Source organism: Scyliorhinus torazame, chromosome 6 (assembly GCF_047496885.1).
Source record: "Scyliorhinus torazame isolate Kashiwa2021f chromosome 6, sScyTor2.1, whole genome shotgun sequence".
NCBI classification, from domain to species: domain Eukaryota; kingdom Metazoa; phylum Chordata; class Chondrichthyes; order Carcharhiniformes; family Scyliorhinidae; genus Scyliorhinus; species Scyliorhinus torazame.
Window position 1 is genome coordinate 174935060 of NC_092712.1, and position 12138 is coordinate 174947197.

The window sequence follows — 12138 nt, forward strand, 5'->3', positions numbered from 1 at the left end:
AGCCCCCAGCGGCGATTCTCCGGCGCTCGATGGATCGGACACCAACGAGTCCCGCCGGCGTTGTTCTAATCTGATACCACCCGGCGGGAGCTCGGACTCGCGGCCATGGTGGGGGTCCTGGGCGGGGGGGGGAGGGGAAAACGGACTCTGGGGAGGGCCTCAGCGATGGGCAGGCCTGCGATCAGGGGCCACCACGATCAGAGGAGGACCTACATTCCTCCGCGTGTCCCACTGTCTCCATCCGCCATGTCAGCGTCGCCTGCACTGAAGTGGGAAGCCGCGTGCATGCACAGCAGGCCCACCAGCAGCCTGAGCTGCGGGACGCACGCAGGGACTGTGCTAGCCCCATGGAGAATGGAGAATCACCCTGAACGTTCTAGGAAAAATTCTGGCCCGTTCTAGGAGTGATTCTGGCCCATTTTCCAGCGGGCGCGAGGACTTACTCCCCAAAAGGGAGAATCCCGTCCAGTATGAGATCATTTCTTATTCGTCTAACTCCAATGGGTACAGGCCCAAATTGTTTAACTTTTCCTCGTAGGATAACCCATTCACCCAGGAATCAATTAACTGAACCATCTCTGAACTGCTTCTAATGCAATGATGTCCTTTTTTAATTGAGAAAACAAAATCTGTACACCCTACTCCAGATTTGACCTCACCAATGCCCTGTACAACTGTGGCAGTACTCCCCTACATTGTCATTCAACTCAGCTCTAAGTCCAGACCCCCATCCACTGCCATCTGGTGCACTTGGACAGTCCAAAGAATGACCATGTGCCACGACCACTCCCAACAAGCCCTTGTGGTGACTCCCACGTTTCCCGAGGATTTTCAACAGTAGATAGGAATTAGCTGAAAACAAATAATGCCTTTTTGTAAACATAATCAGACACAAGCAGTAGACTCTTAACTTTCCAATCAATCGTGACGCCCATGTGCATCTACTGTGTTTCCTTTTTATTCTTTCCGTGTGGTCCTATGAGGTAGCACAACTACACTTTGAGTTGAGGTGGAAGCAGGTTGCTGACATTGCTGCCGCATGGCCTGGGATGACTTTGGCAGGCATGCTCTGGCTGCCTGAGGTCTGGAGGGATCCATCATGCTGCGGGGTCCTCCATAAGTACAGGACCTTCCAATGTCGTCACAGCAACTTGGGGTTTTGGTATCGCTGGCGGTGGGGCTGCAGAGCCACTGTCCACTTCAGGAGTGCCCTGAGAGGAACTCCTAGAAGCAGTAGGTATCCACTCTTTCATCCCCAAGAAGTACATTTGTACCTCACAGCCAACCTGAGATTGATAAGGAGCTAATGGAAACTGTAGTTTTCTTGTCTATCTTTCACCTTGCCACAGCTCAAGATGTTGGCAGGTAAATCTGCATGTCCGGCATCAACTGACTGCTCTGCTGGATGTCACTCTCCAGGAGAGTCACTAATCATTCATTGTAGGAGATTTTGCCTGTAGACAAGAGGAAAATGGCAGCATTTATGTGCTGGATATACTTCTCCTTCTCTGCTGCCTGAGCCAGAGCGCATATCTTTTGGAAGCTCTGCTAGATCTTCACGCACCCCACACTGAACTTCCACCATCTACCTCTTTATGGACGACTCCAGCGCCATGTTATCAACCTGTGGCTCAACATGGGTCTGGCCTCCCACAGCCCTCTGAGTGTAAATGGTCTCACTTGTCACAGCCTCTGACAGCTGCTCAGATGCATGTGGTGCTCTGATCATATTGTGCCTTCAAATGTACTCGTCAGCATCTACCCACTGACCAGGAAATGTTAGTGTGGGTGATGCCTGTAAGGGAAGGACATGATGCTGAATCCTCTGAGGTCCACTTCTCTTCCTCAGAGGAGGACAAATGTTCCACAACAGTGTCAGCTCTGTTCTTGTGGCTGATCTGCATGAGAGAACAGAAGGATCAATGGTTTACACCACTCCATCTACAGGATCGACTGCTGTTCAGTTTGATGCACATAAAGTGGAGAATACAGGAAAACTATCCCTTGCGCTTGCTTAAGGTTCCATTGTGTCCAATCTATAAGGCTACTCACATTTGTGAAACCTCACGGTTGGTACCTTAAGGCACGATCGTGCCTTACTATCATGGTGGAGCAGCTGCCATGCTGCCTTGTCAGTTCAAGTACCTTCTCCTCTAGGCACATTAGAATGGCCAGAATTGGGAGCCATGTCTCCAGTCTGGGATTTTTCCATGAGGTTTTGTCCATTTCTCCTGTGGGAGCATGGTAGAGAAATATTAGGTTGCCCCACAGGAAACGACACAACTTTAATCAGCGGGCACCCTCACTGATATCTCTGTGCCCAATATGCATATAGCATCGGGCCACCTTGCAAGGGTTGGTAGTATCAAACTCATGCTCCTTGACAAAGCTTCAACCATTCCTTTCAAAGCAGATGCTGCAGCCTCACTCCATTGCCACTGACACGGTGTGCTCTCCATTCCCACCATCCGCACTCTCACATATATCCAGTTGTTAACCCCTAAGGGAACCGAGATGTGCGGTACTAACACTTGGAGAGCGAAGAAGGTCGTTGATGCGCTTGTGACATTGCAGCCTCATTCTCCAGATGACCCCATAGCTGCTGGCACCCTCTTTGACCTCTGATCAGGATTGCTTGGTTAACTGGGGGGGTTTCCTACTTCTGTTGCTGGGGAAGAGGACCATCTGCCTTTCCCGAGCCGCCTGAAGGAGAACGTACAAGAAGTAATTACCAATTCATAGGGCCACCCAGGATCTTTCTTCCACTATGCTGGTACGTTCATTGTTCCTCAACGTTCAGTATACCTGTGGCCCCTTGGACCTCTTCTAATGTAGTGTCTGCAATGCTGTCTGCAGGTCTTCCAAAGCTGCTGGGCAGGGTGGTTTAAAGGTTACTTCAAAGGTGGCCTGGGCCATTGTTCCAGCGGTGGTAGCCCTTTAAAGTTGGAGCCAAAACCTTCGACCATGTCAGCCAATGACATTGCTCTCACTTCAGTTCTCACCTCCGGCCGATGAACAATTGGCCAACCCACCTGACAGCCATGAAATGGTCAGCTGGCATGAGAACGTGTCGAGGATAGAGATCAAAGCATGAGAGCCAGCGTCACTCACTTCCAGTCTCACCTTCCCCCTTCCTACCAGTTCAGATAAAATCCTTGTCTGTGTAACTCCTCAACCAATAAGATAGAAAGATTTTGAAATTAACTATGCAGAGACCAAGAAGGAAATGAGAGTAATTTAAAGTTAATAAATTCACTATCATATCTGGTGCAAAAAGAGAAATAGTGAGGGAAAGAAAGATTGAAATGAAAAGGAAAAAAAGAAACAGAACCAAGTTTTAAAAAATAAATTAAAGAACTAATTACAGTAACAATTATAATCTGAATGATTGGAACATTCTTGAAATAGCCTAATTTTCATTGCCAGTGAGCTTGACTGGCAGTAATGAAAACTTATCATGCTGTTAGAAAGGACACTAAAGTGAAAAGGACATACCTAACGTGTCTGTGGCAACTTTAGTTCATATCTACAGTGGAGCCGCAGGAACTTAGCACTGTTCAATGACTTTGAATGGGCAGCCAGAAAGTGAATTCCTGCTTTTGCAAAGCTAACAATGGAAGGGTGCATCTCCAACACCAACTTCTCGATTTCCAGGTTCAGTCGCCCATCTCACCTGAAGTTACTGTGGCATTTGCCCAAAAATCATGATGTGTGTCACTATCCTCACTGCCATTACGACAGTACCTTTTGGGCCTTTATGTAATTTGGACGGATTAATTACACTCATTTGTTAAAGACAGAAAATAGTTTTTTGAAATATAATCTGTTTAAAACATTGAAAAGGACAAAAAAAAACTCCTATTAACACACAACAGATCAATCAGCCTCTGAGGAGATGTATTGTTTGGACTCTTCAGAAAAGGACAGCTTATCTATAGAAATCCAAAATTGTCAGCATTCTAACCTGAAAGCAAAAACCTCCTTGCACCTCAAATCAATGAACTAAAATATAGAATTTCAATTGATAATTTATTTTTTGATGCCAGATGTTTAAGAAACTGTCTCACCAAAATGAAGTTTCCAAACAGCTTTTCCATCATAACAAATGAATTTTCTTTCTTTGTCTTTATTTAGAGGCTTGTTAGTATGCTGTAAGTGTCAACAAAAGACTTAAAGCAAGCATAAGGACTGAACCTTTTAGTCATTAGTTTGATGATGGCTAACATTATTATGGGCGTAATAAAATCTCCGAGAGACAAGAATTCCGAGGTGTCATGCTGAGAAACCAATGATGTGGGTCGGTTTCTGACTGCGGGCAAAGAATATCTCATTAAAGCACACAAATTCCATGTGTCTGTTTCAAAATTTAAAGCCTTAATGTAACAGTTTATGAGGTTCAGCAATTTTAAAAGGATGCTCTTAGAGTCATTGTAATGAAGGAAGCATTACTTCTTAAAAGAAAAGCAAATGCAAGGAAAATGAGGTCACTTTCTGTTCACCTGATTTTCTGAATATTACCTTGCGGATTGGATGACAAAGGTACACATTGTACAATGGACCTCCTGTATAGACAATTTACAGCAGCTACTGATTGCATGCAAATCAGATAGCTGGAATCCTGACAACTACAGAATGCAGAAATTCTCTGCTGGGGAGCGAAGGAAAAAAATCAGGATCACAGTCATCATTAATCATATTACATCTTTCCTGCAGATAAAACTGTAGTCGGAGAAACCAAGGCAGCCTCAGTTCTATCGCAGCCACTGCAAGCAGGAACAAAATCTGTATTTATGTGATAATAAGCTTGGCAATCGTTACACAGCAGACGGTAACGCAACTGGTAATCCAGTAAAATCCACTCATATGCAAATCTGATTTGATCAAATCTACATCAAGTAGCAGCTTCATCCCCAGCAGTCCGCTCCCACCCCTGGTGGATGTTCTTGTGACTTTCTTGACTTGCTTTCTATAACAAGCCTCCATTACATTGGATGAACTAAGTGTGCCCAGTTCAGTATCAGCGTGAGTCAACAAAAACATCATGGGCGGGATTCTCTAATAATCCCCATGCCGGCGTGAAAACCGGCGCCAACCACTCCGGCAACAGCCCAGAAAGTGAGGAATTCTCCCCTTTCTAGGGCTAGGTTGTCGCTGGAGTGGTCCCCGCAACTACAGCCGGCGCAAAACGGCCCGCCCGAGTCCGCGCATGCGTGGAACGGCCGGCGTATTTCTGCGCATGCGCAGGGGTTCACTTCTCCGTGCCGGCCCCCGGGCAATATAGTGGAGCCCTACAGGGGCCATGCGTGGAGTAAAATAGGTCCCCACGGAACCAGCCCGCCTGCCGATCGGGAGGCCCCGATCGTGGGCCAGGCCACCGTGGGGGTCGGATCCCCCGTACCCCCCCCTCCCTCCAGGACGGCCCACGCACACTCACCTTCCAGGTCCCTCCGTGTGGGAGGTGAGTAATCCACACTGGCGGGACTCAGCCAAACTCATCGGCCCCTCGGCCCATCGGGGCCTGGAGAATCACGGGGGGGGGCGCTTCTGTCAACGGCCCCCGACTGGTGTGACGGCGATCTCGCGGGCCCCCAGAAAACGGCGCTGGAGAATGGTGAATCCGTCAGAGAATCCCGGCCCATGTACATGCTCTTGTTGTCTGCAAAGAGAAGGGCCCAGTGTATTAATATATGTAGCTTTCAGTACATGTAAATACCATTCAGCCTTCTGTATTGCCACCAACAGGATGCTACCATCAAATTAAAAAGACATTCCACCTATCACACAATTGCGTAAGGTGGTGTGTAAATTGGTTTCCTTTACTCCACAACAGGCTGGTATTGGGTGTCACAGATAACTGTGGGTGTCTCTCTTCTGCAGGTGTTGAAACCACAATCCGGAAGTGTCGCACTGGGACAGCTTCGCAAGAGAAAGGGAACAAATCTCACTGTTTATACCTAACCAGTGGGATTGTCCTTATGCCAGGCCACCTACACCTGTGTGAGTCTCTCTCCTGTTGATGGTGAAATGTCACCTGGAAGTGCCCCACTAGTGCAACTTCGCAAGAGAGAGAGAAAGAGGGACCACTGTTTATCCCTGACCAGTAGCCTCTCTTGAGTGAGTGAGTTCGAAGCGCTCGGATTCCTTTTGGGTCCTCGACTACGGAATTATGTTCAGGCAATTATTGTGGCTCAACCAGTGAAAGAAAGGTGAGACTGCAACAATGGTAGATTGAAAGTAAATAATTTTTTCAAGAAAATTAGGCCCTCCACAAGTCAGACTATAACACACAAACACCAGTTATAAAAATACTATGGGAAGCAAGAAGCTAAATGGCATATCGAATATTCTTACTTTTATACAGATTTACTTAAACGCACACAAACATATATATATGCACCCACCCATCCCAACCTCAACAATCTAACGTAATTGGGAGTTTCTGTGGGCTGAGGGAGTATATTCACCATTCCCAGGAAGAATAGTTAAATGGCATGGATGTCTCTGGTTCTTCCTCAAAAACTGACTGGTCCATTTGGCTGCTGGGCCTGATCCTGGTGTTCCTTCGGTCTTGTGGTCCGGTAACAGCCTCGTAGCAAGTGAAGAGAGCGCAAAGCAAGAGAGAGCGAGAGCCTCTGAGTCCCGTATTTTTAAGGGCAAAATCCTAAATGGAGCTGACTGGCCCCTCCCACAGGTGAGTTCCAGGAAAATGGCCTGCTAATTGCCGACAGGATGAAATTGATTTGATCAGTGTCCCCACAAAAGATTCCATAATTACTCCAGAGACTGCTGATCTCTTGAAATTTGCTCAAATCTGGGGACAACTTTAATCGTTTTCCTATGAATGTAATGTGATTTTGTCTGGCCAGGGCAAAGCTAGTTTACATCCCATTGTTTCTCTTGGAGTGAATTCGGGCCGTTTAGAACTTCCCACATAATTTTTCTGTTGGCCCTGTCAAGACTCATGGTCCTGCTTTGTTCTGAGATGAATCCTCGGGATGTATATTCTGCTATGTGCTAAACACCACTGGTTATACACTATGTGTATTACGGTACTGCCACTGTTCTACAGTCAATACAGTAAATCCCGGCCTGCTGGCTCCACCCAGCAGGCTCTGTGTATAAAAGTCTGCTCTCTCCTGCGCTGCCTCCATTCTGGTTGCAGCTGCAGGAGGCTTAACATCTAGCGCAATGAAGCCTCAATTGTTCACCATTTCGTCTTGTGGTCATTGATAGTGCATCAATTTATTGCGCTAGAATTTTAAACATGAACATCTTAATCAAGCCGGATCGCCTGGAGCTGGACCCTCACGCAGCCGACGCCACAGCCACCTTCGAGCACTGGCTAGCCTGCTTTGAAGGATATCTCGGAGCATCCACAGAGGCCCTCTCAGACCCACAGAATCTCCAGAGACTCTACTCACGGGTGAGCCCACAAGTCTTCCCCCTCATTTGGGACGCTCCCACTTACACGGAAGCGATGGCTCTCCTAAAAGGACAGTACATCAGAATGTTAATCAGGTGTTCGCCAGGCACCTCCTGGCCTCTCCCGGGGGAGTCTCAGGACGATTTCCTGATTGCCTTGCGGATACTTGGTAGAAAGTGTAATTGCCAGGCGGTGTCGGCAGTCCAGCACACCGAACTGCTGATCAGAGATGCTTATGTCACGGGCATTAAATCCAATTATATCCGTCAGCGATTATTGGAAGGGGGTACACTCAATCTTACAGATGGTGTACAGCTCGCTAACTCCCTGGAAGTGGCCTCCCGCAATCTAGAGTCCTACACGTCCGACCGCGCGGCACCCTCGTGGGCGTCATGGGCCCCACCATCACCCGATCCCGGTACACCGCAAGCCTGTGCCGTGCGGCAGCCAGCGACCTCCGGAGGCCCCAAATGCTATTTTTGTGGCCAGAACAAACACCCCAGGCAATGCCCAGCACGGAGCGCGACCTGCAACAGGTGTGGTAAGAAGGGAAACTTTGTGTCCGTTTGCCAGGGCAGGCCCGATCGGTCGCTGCCGTTTCCAGCCCCAGCATCGCTAGACTCCCAACGTGCGATCCAGGGGCGCCGCCATCTTCGCTGCCACCGGCCACTTGCGGCCCGTGGGTGCCGCCATCTTGGATGTCGTCCGCCATGTGGGCGCCGCCATCTTTGGCGCCTCCATCTTGGAACGCACCCCAGGACCTCTGCTCGCCGACCATTCGCGGGCTGTTGATACCTCCGCCACCGCCAACCAGCCCTCCCACCAACTTCCGCAGCTCGCCTCTATCACCCTGGATCAGTTTCAGCCCCTCAACCTCGCGACCGCTACAATGACCGTACGGATCAACGGGCACGAGACGACCTGCCTCTTTGACTCCGGGAGCACGGAGCGTTTCATCCACCCTGCTATGGTAAGGTGCTGCTCCCTCCCGGTCCTCCCCGTCACCCAAAAAATCTCCCTGGCCTCTGGATCCCATTCCGTACCGATCCGGGGTACTGCGTCGCGACCCTCACCGTTCAGGGCGTAGAGTACAGCAACTTCAGACTCTATGTCCTCCCCCATCTCTGCGCTGCCCTGTTGCTAGGTCTCGATTTTCAGTACCACCTCCAGAGCCTTACCCTGAAGTTCAGCGGACCCCTGCCCCCCTCACCCTCTGTGGCCTCACGACCCTTAAGGCTGACCCACCTTCACTCTTCTCGAACCTCACCCCGGACTGTAAGCCCGTCGCCAAGAGGAGCAGACGGTACAGTGCACAGGACAGGACCTTTATCAGATCAGAAGTCTAATGGCTTCTGCGGGAGGGGGTCATTGAGGCCAGTAACAGCCCCTGGAGAGCTCAAGTGGTGGATTTTAAGACTGGGAAGAAACACCGGATGGTCATCGACTACAGTCAGATGATCAATCAGTACACGCAGCTCGACGCGTACCCCCTCCCCCGCATATCTGACATGGTCAACCAGATTGCTCAGTATCGAGTCTTCCCCATCCGCCCGGAGGACAACAAATAAACTAGATTCGAAGCAGACGGCCGCCTCTACCATTTCCTTAGGGTTCCCTTCGGAGTCACCAATGGGGTCTCGGTCTTCCAGCGAGAGATGGACCGAATGGTTGACCAGTACGGGCTGCGGGCCACGTTCCCGTACCTGGATAATGTCACCATCTGCGACCACGACCAGCAGGACCACGACGCGAATCTCCAGAAATTCCTCCACACTGCTAAACTCCTTAACTTTACATATAATAAGGAGAAATGCGTTTTCCGCACTACCCGCTTAGCCATCCTTGGCTACGTTGTGGAAAATGGAGTCCTAGGGCCCAATCTGACCGCTTGCGCCCCCTCCTGGAACTACCCCTCCCCCACTGCCCCAAGGCCCTGAAACGATGCCTGGGGTTCTTCTCATATTACACCAGTAGGTCCCTAATTATGCGGACAAGACCCGTCCACTCATCAAGTCCACAGATTTTCCCCTGCCGGCTGAGGCCCGCCGGGCCTTCAACCACATCAAGGCGGACATCACCAAAGCCACAATGCACGCGGTCGACGAATTCCTCTCCTTTCAGGTGGAGAGCGACGCATCGGACGTGGCTCTGGCTGCCGCCCTCAACCAGGCAGGCAGACCCGTGGCTTTCTTCTCCCGCACCCTCCATATGCGAAATTCGGCACTCCTCTGTCGAAAAGGAGGCCCAAGCCATTGTGGAAGCTGTGCGACATTGGCGGCATTACCTGGCCGATTCACTCTCCTCATTGACCAACAGTCGGTTGCCTTCATGTTTAGCAATCCACAGCGAGGCAAGATTAAGAATGACAAGATCTTGAGGTGGAGGATCGAACTCTCCACCTATAACTACGAGATATTGTATCGCCCGGGGAAGCTCAATGAGCCCCCAGATACCCCATCCCGCGGTACATGTGCCAGCGCACAAGTAGACCGACTTCGGGCTCTCCACAATGACCTCTGTCACCCGGGGGGGGGGGGTCACCAGTTTTTTTCATTTTGTCAAGGCCCGCAACCTGCCTTACTCCATCGAGGAGGTCAGGACGGTGACCAGGGACTGCCACTTCTGCGCGGAGTGGAAACCAGCATATCTCTACCGGCCGGACAGAGCGCATCTGGTGAAGGTCTCCCGTCCCTTTGAGTGCCTCAGCATGGACTTCAAAGGGCCCCTCCCCTCCACTGACCGCAATGTGTACTTTCTCAATATCATTGACGAGTACTCCCATTTCCCGTTCCCATGCCCTGACATGACTTCTGCCACGGTCATCAAGGCCCTACACAGTTACTTCACCTTGTTTGGTTTCCCTACCTACATCTACAGCGATCGGGGATTCTCCTTCATGAGTGATGAGCTGCGTCAGTTCCTGCTCAACAAGGGCATCGCCTCCAATAGGACGACCAGCTACAACCCCTGGGGAAACAGGCAGGTGGAGAGGGAGAATGCGACGGTCTGGAAGGCCATCCTGCTGGCCCTTCGGTCTAGGAGTCTCCTGGTCTCCCGCTGGCAGGAGGTCCTCCCCGACGCGCTCCACTCCATCCGGTCGCTCCTGTGCACTGCTACCAATGAGACCCCTCACGAACGTATGTTTGCCTTCCCCAGGAAGTCCACCTCCGGGGTCTCGTTCCCAACCTGGCTGACAGTTCCTGGGCCTGTCCTCCTCTGGAAGCATGCGAGGAGCCACAAATCGGATCCCCTCATCGAAAAAGTCCTCCTCCTCCGTGCGAACCCACAGTACGCCGACGTGGCACACCATGACGGGCGGCAGGACACAGTCTCCCTCCAGGACCTGGCACTCACTGGTTCCCCATCCACAATCACCACCAACCCCGACCTGGTACCATCCCCTTCCCCTCCGATTGCCACCCCCGCCCCTGCGCCGTTCGCCCCCCCCCCCCCCCCCCCCCCCCACCAGCGACCCTCACCGAAACCGCCACCCCAGCAGGATCCATTACTGGGTGAAGGAGGAGAGGACAACACGCTCCCAGAGTCGCAGGTGCCCACATCGGCGTCCACACCACAACCAAGACTGAGGCGATCGCGGCGGAGTGTGAAAGCCCCCGACAGACTCGACCTGTAACGTTGCTTCACCCTCGCTGGACTCTTTTTTTAAACAGGGGGTGAATGTGGTAAACACCACTGGTTATACACTATGTGTATTACGGTACTGCCACTGTACTACAGTCAATACAGTAAATCCCAGCCTGCTGGTTCCACCCAGCAGGCTCTGTGTATAAAAGTCTGCTCTCTCCTGCGCTGCCTCCATTCTGGTTGCAGCTGCAGGAGGTTTAACACCTAGCGCAATGAAGCCTCAATTGTTCACCATTTCGTCTTGTGGTCATTGATAGTGCATCAATTTATTGCGCTAGAATTTTAAACATGAACGTCTTAATCAAGCCGGATCGCCTGGAGCTGGACCCTCATGCAGCCGACGCCACAGCCACCTTCGAGCACTGGCTAGCCTGCTTTGAAGGATATCTCGGAGCATCCACAGAGGCCCTCTCAGACCCACAGAATCTCCAGATACTCTACTCACGGGTGAGCTCACAAGTCTTCCCTCTCATTTGGGATGCTCCCACTTACACGGAAGTGTTGGCTCTCCTAAAAGGACAGTACATCAAGACTGTTGATCAGGTGTTCGCCAAGCACCTCCTGGCCACTCCTGGGGGAGTCTCAGGACAATTTCCTGATTGCCTTGCGGATACTTGGTAGAAACTGTAATTGGCAGGCGGTGTCGGCAGTCCAGCACAGGCTCTGTGTATAAAAGTCTGCTCTTTCCTGCGCTGCCTCCATTCTGGTTCCAGCTGCAGGAGGCTTAACATCTAGCGCAATAAAGCCTCAATTGTTCACCATTTCATCTTGTGGTCATTGATTGTGCATCTTGCTGTCTGCCTGCAGACCTAGATTCTGTTTTCTGTACAGCATGTCCTTTTAAAATGTAATATATCCTTTCCAATTTTGTCCAGTTCATTTTTGTTCAGCTGATGAGTTGCTATAACTTACAGATGCCCCTTTGATACAATGAGATCCCGATCAGACTGTATCACCCAGAGATGGTAAGCAGCTCCATCAGCCTCAGAAACTGTGTTCCCATGGCCCCTTATTTCTAAACTAAAATAAAATTAACGATACAACAAAAAAACGCTTCCTTCAACAGAAGG